The following is a 9,560-nucleotide window of genomic DNA, read 5'->3' on the forward strand; positions in this document are numbered from 1 at the left end:
GCACAATCATTTTTCTTATTAATTTATTAAGCAGAGTATACAAAACAAAGACAACCATAGCTGAACCATCACATGATATGAATAACACCTATGATTAAGTCAACTTCTTCCTCACCAAATGAGCTATTGAGTTCATAAAACCCTTGTTCTGTGAATTTAAAAAACCAACTCTTCTAGCTAGGTCCCAGAAAGCAATAATGCATGTAAAGTAGTCGACCTTGCTGTAGTTGGTTGGACGGTCCAAGGCAAAGCTTATCTCGTCCATGGGATGTTTGTCCCACATTGGAATTGAAGAGATCAAGATGGAACAGAAGCTAGTGATAGGTGGCTACTGCCTACTAGGTGGTGGTGGTGGCCAAGACAATTATTATCAGTATAATTCACCTCTCTCTTGTTACATCAATTGGCCAATGGAGGCCTCCCCCCGCTTATTCCGTTCAAACGGGAACGGTGCTTCATAGCTCCACTAGTGCATCCTTTCCCTCTCCTATAAATACCGTACTATCCCCTTCGCAACTCACCATCCAAATAAACAGTAATGTTCTATAGAGATGCAAGTGCATATACATGAGAAGATCTCTCAGTAGACTAGCTAGCTACTGGAGATAGAGAGAAAGTGGGAGAGAAGATTGGCCGGCCTCTTCTTCGGAGGAAACTTCTTCAGTTCTTGTCTTTGTTTTTTGATGCTGGGGGGAAGGGAGTGAGGTGGAGGCTGACAGAAGAGAGTGAGCACACATGGTGCCTTTCTTGCATGGTGAATTAATGGGGGAAGTTCATGCTTGAAGCTATGTGTGCTCACTTCTCTCTCTATTTGTGTGTGTGTGTGTGTGTGTGTGTGTGTGTGTGTGTGTGTGTTGAACTTTTGATGATCTCTTTCTTTGAGCTAGCTAATTCAATATGTGATGTGCACAAGAGAGGTGGGTGCTGTGTGTGGAAGTTGACAGAAGAGAGTGAGCACCCATGGTGTTTCCTTAGCATCAAGGGGCATGCCAGGGAGCTATGCGTGCTCACTGCTCTATCTGTCAGCCACTGATCAGACCCCGTTTCTTGCATGTAATCACATATCCTAACTAGGGTTTATGCAGGTCTCCATGATCGGCAGCAGAGGGAGGGAGCTGGGCTTTGGAGGTCTGACAGAAGAGAGTGAGCACACGCGGTGGTTTCCTAGCATGCGAGCGCCATGCTGGGAGCTGCGCGTGCTCACCCTCTCTCTGTCAGCCATTCACCATGCTCATCTCTCTTCTATCTGCTGCCAATCAATCGACGAACAACCAAAGAGGGCACTGAGATCCATGGTCAGTAAATTTCTTTCCCAGACCTCATGTTTCATTGCTACTAGTATATGCCTCTTATGTTTGCACTACAATACTACTGCACCTTGATTTCCTCCTGATTGATCCATGCTCTTTTCAGTAATATATGCAGGGAAACTGTAGGTTGTCGTTCTGACTTTCAGAGAGTGGGTTTCATGGTTCTGTGAGAAGATTTAGGCCTCAAACTAGATAGCCTCCAAATGAAGCTAACCCACTTCTCTCTCTATCTAGTTGTTATGCTTAGATGTCATGTCTTCTCACAGAACATGTGTTAACAGCTCTCCGAGATTGAATGGAAGTAATATTTCCTTTGAATCTGTAAATGCGTGATCTGAAACTTGGTGTACTGTACTCAGATAGTCCCTGTTATTTCATGTACAAATTTCAGTTTTGTTTTTTTCTAAGATCTTTTATTTTCCGCATTATATATGTCTTTTGTTCTTGCAATTCAAGCAGGTGCTAATTTAGATCCACGCAAAAAAGCTGCTAATTTAGATTAGTTTCAGCAAATATCCAGCTGTAAATGGCACGTGCCTAAGTTGATGTATAAATTCTAGTTAAAGTGTATTATTTGATTCTCATCTATCTTTTCCCCATTTCTTATCTCTAAATCAAAGATGCCAAGAGAAGATGGCATGGGAGAGTATATGCCGCTCCATCTTCCTTGGGAATACGCAGTCAATGATCATACAGTCACCCAGTTATTAGACTTACAAGAATATAAACCAGCAATTATTGAAAACCCAAATAATACCTTAATTCACACTGAATAAAAGCAGCACAACTTCATTAATTACTCCCTCGGTCCGTGAATAAGTGTACATCTAGGTTTTGTCCTAAATCAAAGTTTTAATATTTTGACCAACTTTATAGAAAAGAGTAGTAGCATCAAATTGGTACATTATGAAACTACATTTCAAAACAAACCTAATGATACTAATTTAGTGCCATAAAGGCTGCACTTTTGTCTATAAAGTTGGTCAAAATTTTAAAACTTTAACTTAGGACAAAACCTAGATGTGCACTTATTCGCGGACGGAGGGAGTATATAGCATGACCTGAATAGATATGTCATGCAGCCTTTAAAAATACAAAATTAGTGTTTCCATAGTACTAAACTTATAAATTTAAAGTGAAGTGTTCAGGGACCGCCTATGTGTCTATGTACAATCCTAGTTAAAGTAATTGCTCCTTCTATCCTTTAATTTTTAGTACTGCACCAAACATGTGAAAATTTCAATACTTCAACAAGATATGTATGTATGCTCGTTGCACCTTGATGGATGTTCTTGTGACATGCCACATTCCTTGAGAGTCTACAATGGTCATATAAGTAAGGAGAACATGATCAATGGCTACCTATTTTTTGATTAATTTTCATAAAATACAAACTAATTAAGTAATTTGAGAGGGAAATGTGATTAATGAAGTCATATTTTTAAGTTAGGAGGCGGAAAAGGAGACGGCGATGGGGGAAAGGTTAAAAAGGACCACAGGGGTGGGAGAGAAGGATTTGCGACTAGAGAGAGAAAGGCGGTGGTAGTGGCCGACAATCGAAGGAGGTAGACAGTGAGTGTAGCCCCAGATTTAAAGGAGTATACCGATAAGGTTGATGGTGAGATTCTTTTTTGTGAAGGGTAATTTGTCAATATCAAGATGATACTAATTACCCAACCTCTCAAACAACACAATATCCAGACCTAACCAAAGACACCGAGGATGCGCACAATCAAAAGATCAAAAGAAGAGGCGGGGAGGGGAGCCCACACAACCAACCACACACATCAAACAAACAACAAAATCATCCACTGTCCTAGAGAACACACGAACTACGAGGATAGTTATCCAAAAGTAATGCCTTCAGGAAGAAAATGACGCACAAGCGTCGCCGTCGCCAGATTTGACCATTATTGGTCAGATAATGGGTTTCCATCCCGAATAGCACATGTGAGAAATCTCCATAGCAATGCCTTCATAAAGGATTTGGCGCATACAAACCACCATTTTCAAATGCAACCAACGAACGACAGGCCTAGGGTTTTCACCCCAAATCTCGAGATATTTGTTGTCCATTCTTGATCTATTTTGTCCAAAATGTGATTGTCAAAAGAAAAAATATCAGTTGCTAACTAGACACTCTTTTTTAACCAGTGGAGCCAAAAAAAAACAAGTGGCAACTGACCCTTCATACATATCATGTTAATTATTCACAGCCCACATATGTTAGATGTATCCAGATGTGCCCATGAACACCGTGAAAAAGTTATGGTAGTAGCTAGTGCATTCTACCACCTCCATGTTGCATATTAGTACACAATGTTAATTTTGAGCGCATGGACATAGTATCTCATATACAACTTTGACCATCATCAAAACATAAGAACAATATTTTCACTAAGTTTATATATCTCACAAAAGTTAAAGAAGTTTGACTGCACACTTCCTTACTTTGACCGATCAAGCTTGAGTTTTACAAAACATGTAGGTTATTCAACACCAAAATCGATACCATAAGGTCCTTATTCTATATTTTTCTTGTTATTATGACCGTAACTATTAAGAAAAATATTAGACAATAAATTTGTCGTTGAAGTTAAACCTTAGCTATTTACAGGAGTACACCTTAAGTACTACAGAGCACTTTTTTGTTTACCTTCACATTCTATGTAATAGTGTGTCATGTCAAACATGACAAAAAACAATGTAACAATAAAAACTTTTATAATTGTTGTTGTTGAAATACTTGATATGACAATATTATTTTCCACATGGTATATAAGTGTAAGAAATTTTGTATGTGCAATATTTACCAGCACCCAGTGACAACTCTCCCGTTAATTCCCTGCAAAAAAAGGAGAAGAAATTCTCCCCTTTTTGGAAATGTATGATAGTAACACTAGATAAAATATTAACTATTCATATTCCAAATTGTCTCACGGTTATGATTTTGCAACTCAACAAAAATATGAGACTAGAAGTTTAAGGTCAAAGTTGAAACTTGGTTCTTTTGCAACACTACACGTCTATCAAAGTATCAAGTATATATTTAAATTAAAAGGAGAATGAGTGGTAATTGTTGAAGTCAAGCAAAATGTGTGTCCCGTCAAACATGGCAAGAGAAGACAACATATATATATAGCCAAAAGTGTCGCAGAGAAGTATTATATGCAGAGGTCCCTTTTCCATCGCAGCCCTATGTTTTGTCAAAGAACTTCGTTAGGTGGTCTTCCAGACAATCCGGAGCCAGAGTCGTACGTACACATGTCGTGCAAAGATCGACACCTGTACATGTTGCTCCTGTCCCTCGATCGATCCCGTGGCCCCCTCTCCCCAGTTTCTCTCGTCAAACAAGACAAGTGCGCCTGCCGCCTGGCATGTGTAGGTGTAGCAGCTCCTCTAGGGATAAGGATCGATCACCTGCTTTTAACGGCTGCGTGCAGGGACCCGGGCGCCAGGTGCAGCGATGAGCGATGGCGCGTGGCATTCCCCACAAGCCGGCCGGCAACGTCGAACGATGCGTGCATGCCGCAATAAAAGTAGATCACTGGGCCCGGCACGATGCGTGCATGCTAGTAGATCGACGGAGAAACCGAGTGGCATCGCTCCCCATGGCTGGGAAAAGCCGCCAGAAGACTTCGTGATCCTCAACGTTGATGCGGCTTTCTACAGTGGCGACGAAAGAGGTGGTAGGGGCGGGTCATCCGTGGTAAGCATGGTGGTTTTACTGCAGCAAGAATTCGTGGCCTCTCGTGCGTTGATTCTGTGTAAATATGGCCGATGCTCATGCTATCCGAGACGGCTCCCTATTGGCACGAGATATGGCCATAAGGGCGAGACCCTTAAAGCTACGGTAGTATGTCAGATTGTAGTGTTTGGATCACCTATATCAATTTTTATCATCCAATAGGGCCTCATCGGTCTGTGAAATTGTCCGGTCCAAGTTTCAGAAATCCGAGACAAATGCGGGGGCTTTACCGGAGTTCGGACATTTGCTTGACCAATAGAAAGCATCCATGTAGTCCTCTCTTCTCTCTTTCTATCTCTCTCTTCACATGCATGATCCCCATACTTTTTCTCCTTTCAACCGAATTATTTTGTCAATAACATTGGATGTCTCCCTCCTGCATCGTGTCCGCGGACCACGTCCGGATATAAAAACGAACATATATTGGAGCCATTTGCGGGTCAGCTTTGGAGATGCAGTAAGAGCATCTTCGAAGGCACTCCTCAAACTTTCCTCATATCTCCGGTGAACAGTACAAACATTGTTCGAGCAAAAACAACATCCTGTCAACGGGGTATTCCCAATGTCTGCACAGTCTCTCCATCACCATCAACCATATGCATGTGTTGGGACAATATGTGAATAAATTGGCAGACACCATTGGAGAGGAGGACAAATGGACCATTTATTGTCCGCGGTACTGGGGCTCAAATTTAAAACTAAGAGTATCTACAGTGGAGCATCCCAAACCCACATATACGCCTGGACGGATCACCCGGTTGCTGACAGGTCAAAAAAAATGACCTAGGCGGGCTTCTCATACCACCACCAAATGCTCGGGTTGTTTGGCACCCCTCATATTCAGCCCAAATCTGGGGCGGATATAAGGAGGTCGGCCCGGGCGCGTCCACCATGTCAGAACTGATCGCATTGACCCACGCGGAATCAGCTGGAAACCATCGGTTCGACGGGCGTCTCCTTCGATTTCGATGAGGACGGTGGGACACACCGGCGCCTCGCCCGATGACCCAGGACCGGCTATTTAAGCTGGACGGTGGCGGTGTCCCGGTTGGGGGTCTCTCATCACGTCATCTCCTAGCCAGGTGGGCCGGAGGATCGCCATGTCGGTTTGCTAGTGGGCCATGTTGAAGCAGCCCATGGCATGTGGAAGGAACGCTTCCAAAGACTAGACATGTACTTCAAGATACTAGAGGCCGTCTACAACATGTTTTCCTTGCATGTAATCGACTAGGATGTAACCCTAGGTCCCCGAGTACCCATATAAACTAAGAGGCATGGCTGGTAGATGACACACAACGATTTCGAGGTAGATCACCTTTACTTGTACTCCACCCAAAGGCAATACAAAACACAAGCATGTCGTACGGTTTTATCTCTTAGGAGAGTCCAAACCTAGGTAAAAACATGTGCCCTAGTTACCATCGTGTCAAGACACATAGCTCGGGCCCCCCTACCCAAGATCTGCCAAATTCAATGGGGATCAAGATCGGCGAGCAGATCGACACCGGCATGACCTTCGGGTCGAGTTACATCTCCATCTTCCGCAACGTCACCCTCTTTGTTGATTCGCCCGGTGCTACTTGTGAGCTGTGTTTGGATTTTTCTCGAAGAGGAAGGGTGAAGCAATATGGTAGCGGATAGTATTTCCCTTAGTAGAGAACCAAGGTTATCGAACTAATAGGAGAACCACACAAACAACCGTCGATAGTGCCTACACACACAAGAGCAAATACTTGCACCCAACGCGGGCAAGAGGGTCGTCAATCCCCTTGTACTCGTTAATTGCAAGGATCAAATCTGATAGTAGTAGATAGACAAATTGAAAAGTAAAATAAAAGTAAATAAATTGCAGCAAGGTAGTTTTTGTTTTAGCAATATGATTAAAATAGACCTAGTGGTTTTCACTAAAGGCATCTCTCTTAGAAAAATAACATACGGTGGGTGGACAAATTACTGTTGGGCAATTGATAGAAAAAGCGCATAGTTTGACACTATTCATGGCATGATCATGTACATAGGCATTATGTCTGTGACAAGTAGAACGACTCTTGCCTGCATCTACTACTATTACTCCACTTTGAGAGCGCTTCTATGCTTGCCTCTCTACGTATTTAGTTCATGACAAACAGAGTAATGTGTGAAGTATGATGACATAATGTAGACAAAATAACCAAGCAATATGATTGAACCCCCATCATTTTCCCATTGGTAGCAACAATACAAATACGTGCCTCGCTACCCCTTCTGTCGCTGGGTGAGGACACCGCAAGATTGAACCTACTACTATGCACCACTTCCACTGAAGATCTACGCATCAACTTGGCCAAAGAAAACTCATAGATCAAAAAGTATTACATAGCTATAACAATCACACAATAAAGTTGATAAAAGACTCAGTTACTTTCAATGAATAATCTGATCATAAACCCATAATTCATCGGATTCCAACAAAAGCATCGCAAAAGAAGATTACATCGAGTAGAACTCCGAGGAGAACACTGTATTGAAGATCAAAGAGAGAGAAAGAGAGAGAGTGCCATCTAGCTATTCACTATGGACACATAGGTCCTGCGAGAACTACTCACACATCATCAAAGGTGCAGTAAGGTTGATGTAGAAGCCCTCCGTAATCGATTCCTCCTCCGGCTGAGTACAAAAAAGGCCTCTAGATGGGATCGTGTGTCGGTGGGAAACGACACCTATGGGGTCACTGGGATCCCTTCTATGGTTGGCGGGCGCGGGGTTGTGCAAAGAGCGGGTCTAGCGGTCAGCACGCAAATCGTTTACCCAGGTTCGGGCAGCGGAGAAGTGTAAAACCCTAGTCCTGCTTTGATGTATATTAGAGTGTTCTTGTGTTCTTGAACTAGCTGCGATGTCTCCCTAGTCCAAAAGATCCGAATCCCTCTCTAGTATGCCTCGGGCCTCCTTTTATAGACAAAAGGGGTCGCCACAGTGGCACACAGGAGGTGGAAAGGTGTACAATGGCTGAGTCTATCCTCTGGCATCGTCGGACAAACACATTTAATGCTCTGCCGGCGTGCCCCTCTTGCTTTATTGGGGACGGCAAAGAAGCTCGTCCCAGCTATTGCCGCCTCGCCTGGCTCCGACGCGCGTCCGAGCTGACGAGGTGTTGTAGCGCCACGTTGGCTGGCTGCTGCGCTGGCGCGATGGTGGAGCTTTCACGAAGATCTGCATGCCACCACGCAGGTGCTTGTTGAGTTGGTGTGGAGGCCAAGCGCTGCCACGCATATGCCTGCCCAGCTGGTCGAGCTGGTAGCTGCATGGGAGCGGCGGTGGAATCTTGGCAGGTGTGGGCCTAGCTGCGGCCCCACAGGTGTCTTCAGCAAGGGCCTTGCCGAGGGCCCAACAAGGGTCTTGCCGCGGTACCGTGGTCGTCCTCGGCAAGGATCTTGCCGGGGGTCTCGTGGACTTCCTTGGCAAGGATCTCGCTAAGGATCGTCCTCTGCTGGTTCTCGTCTGATCTTGTGTATTTATGATCTCTACAAAGATCTGCATGCCACCACGGAGGTGCCTCCCGAGCCTTGGTTCCAATGTGGTTGATGGCGTCGGAAACCCTTGGGCTCAAGGGTGGCTGCCCCGGCAAGGATCTTGCCGGGGCTACAGAAGCCACCCCGACAATGGTCTTGCCGGGGGAGTCCACCTCGCCCTCTTGCTCTCTTTGCATCCCTAGTCTTGGCGTTGTTTTGGATGTCTTGCGCTCCGGCATCCCTCCTCTGCCCTGCTCAGTGTGGTCGTGGACGCGGCTCTTGACTGCCCATGCACAAGTAAAGGGGTGCAAAAGGAGAGCCCCTACGTTTGTACACCGACAGGAGCCCCCGGTGTCGGTGTCAAAACCGGCGGATCTCGGGTAGGGGGTCCCGAACTGTGCGTCTAAGGTGGATGGTAACAAGAGGCATGGGACACGATGTTTACCCAGGGTTGGGCCCTCTTGATGGAGGTAATACCCTACGTCCTGCTTGATTGTTCTTGATGATATGAGTATTACAAGAGTTGATCTACCACGAGATCAAAGAGGCTAAACCCTAGAAGCTAGGCTATGGTATGATTGTATGTTGTCCTACGGACTAAAACCCTCCGGTTTATATAGACGCTGGAGGGGGCTAGGGTTACACAAGGTCGGTTACAAAGGAGGAGATATACATATCCGTATTGCCTAGCTTGCCTTCCACGCCAAGAGAGTCCCATCCGGACACGGGACGAAGTCTTCAATCTTGTATCTTCATAGTCCAACAGTCCGGCCAAAGGATATAGTCCGGCCGTCCGGAGACCCCCTAATCCAGGACTCCCTCAGTAGCCCCTGAACCAGGCTTCAATGAAGATGAGTCCGGCGCACAGTGTTGTCTTCGGCATTGCAAGGCGGGTTCCACCTCTGAATACACCATGGAAGAGTTTGAATGCAAGGATGGTGTCCGACCCTGCAAAATAAGTTCCACATACCACCGTAGAGAGAATAATATTTCCACAAATCTAATCTGCTGACA

The 9,560-nt window shown here is 44.9% G+C and overlaps 1 long non-coding RNA gene across 1 annotated transcript; it reads left to right on the forward strand.

Annotated features, from left to right (window-relative positions):
* Window positions 1–430: 430 nt before the first annotated feature.
* LOC125547994 lies at window positions 431–1,898 on the forward strand. Its single transcript, XR_007300860.1, has 2 exons — window positions 431–1,295; window positions 1,414–1,898. It is a non-coding gene; the product is annotated as an uncharacterized LOC125547994 (long non-coding RNA).
* The last annotated feature ends 7,662 nt before the right edge of the window (window positions 1,899–9,560 follow it).

The sequence above is a fragment of the Triticum urartu genome, chromosome 3 (assembly GCF_003073215.2).
Source record: "Triticum urartu cultivar G1812 chromosome 3, Tu2.1, whole genome shotgun sequence".
Taxonomy (NCBI): domain Eukaryota; kingdom Viridiplantae; phylum Streptophyta; class Magnoliopsida; order Poales; family Poaceae; genus Triticum; species Triticum urartu.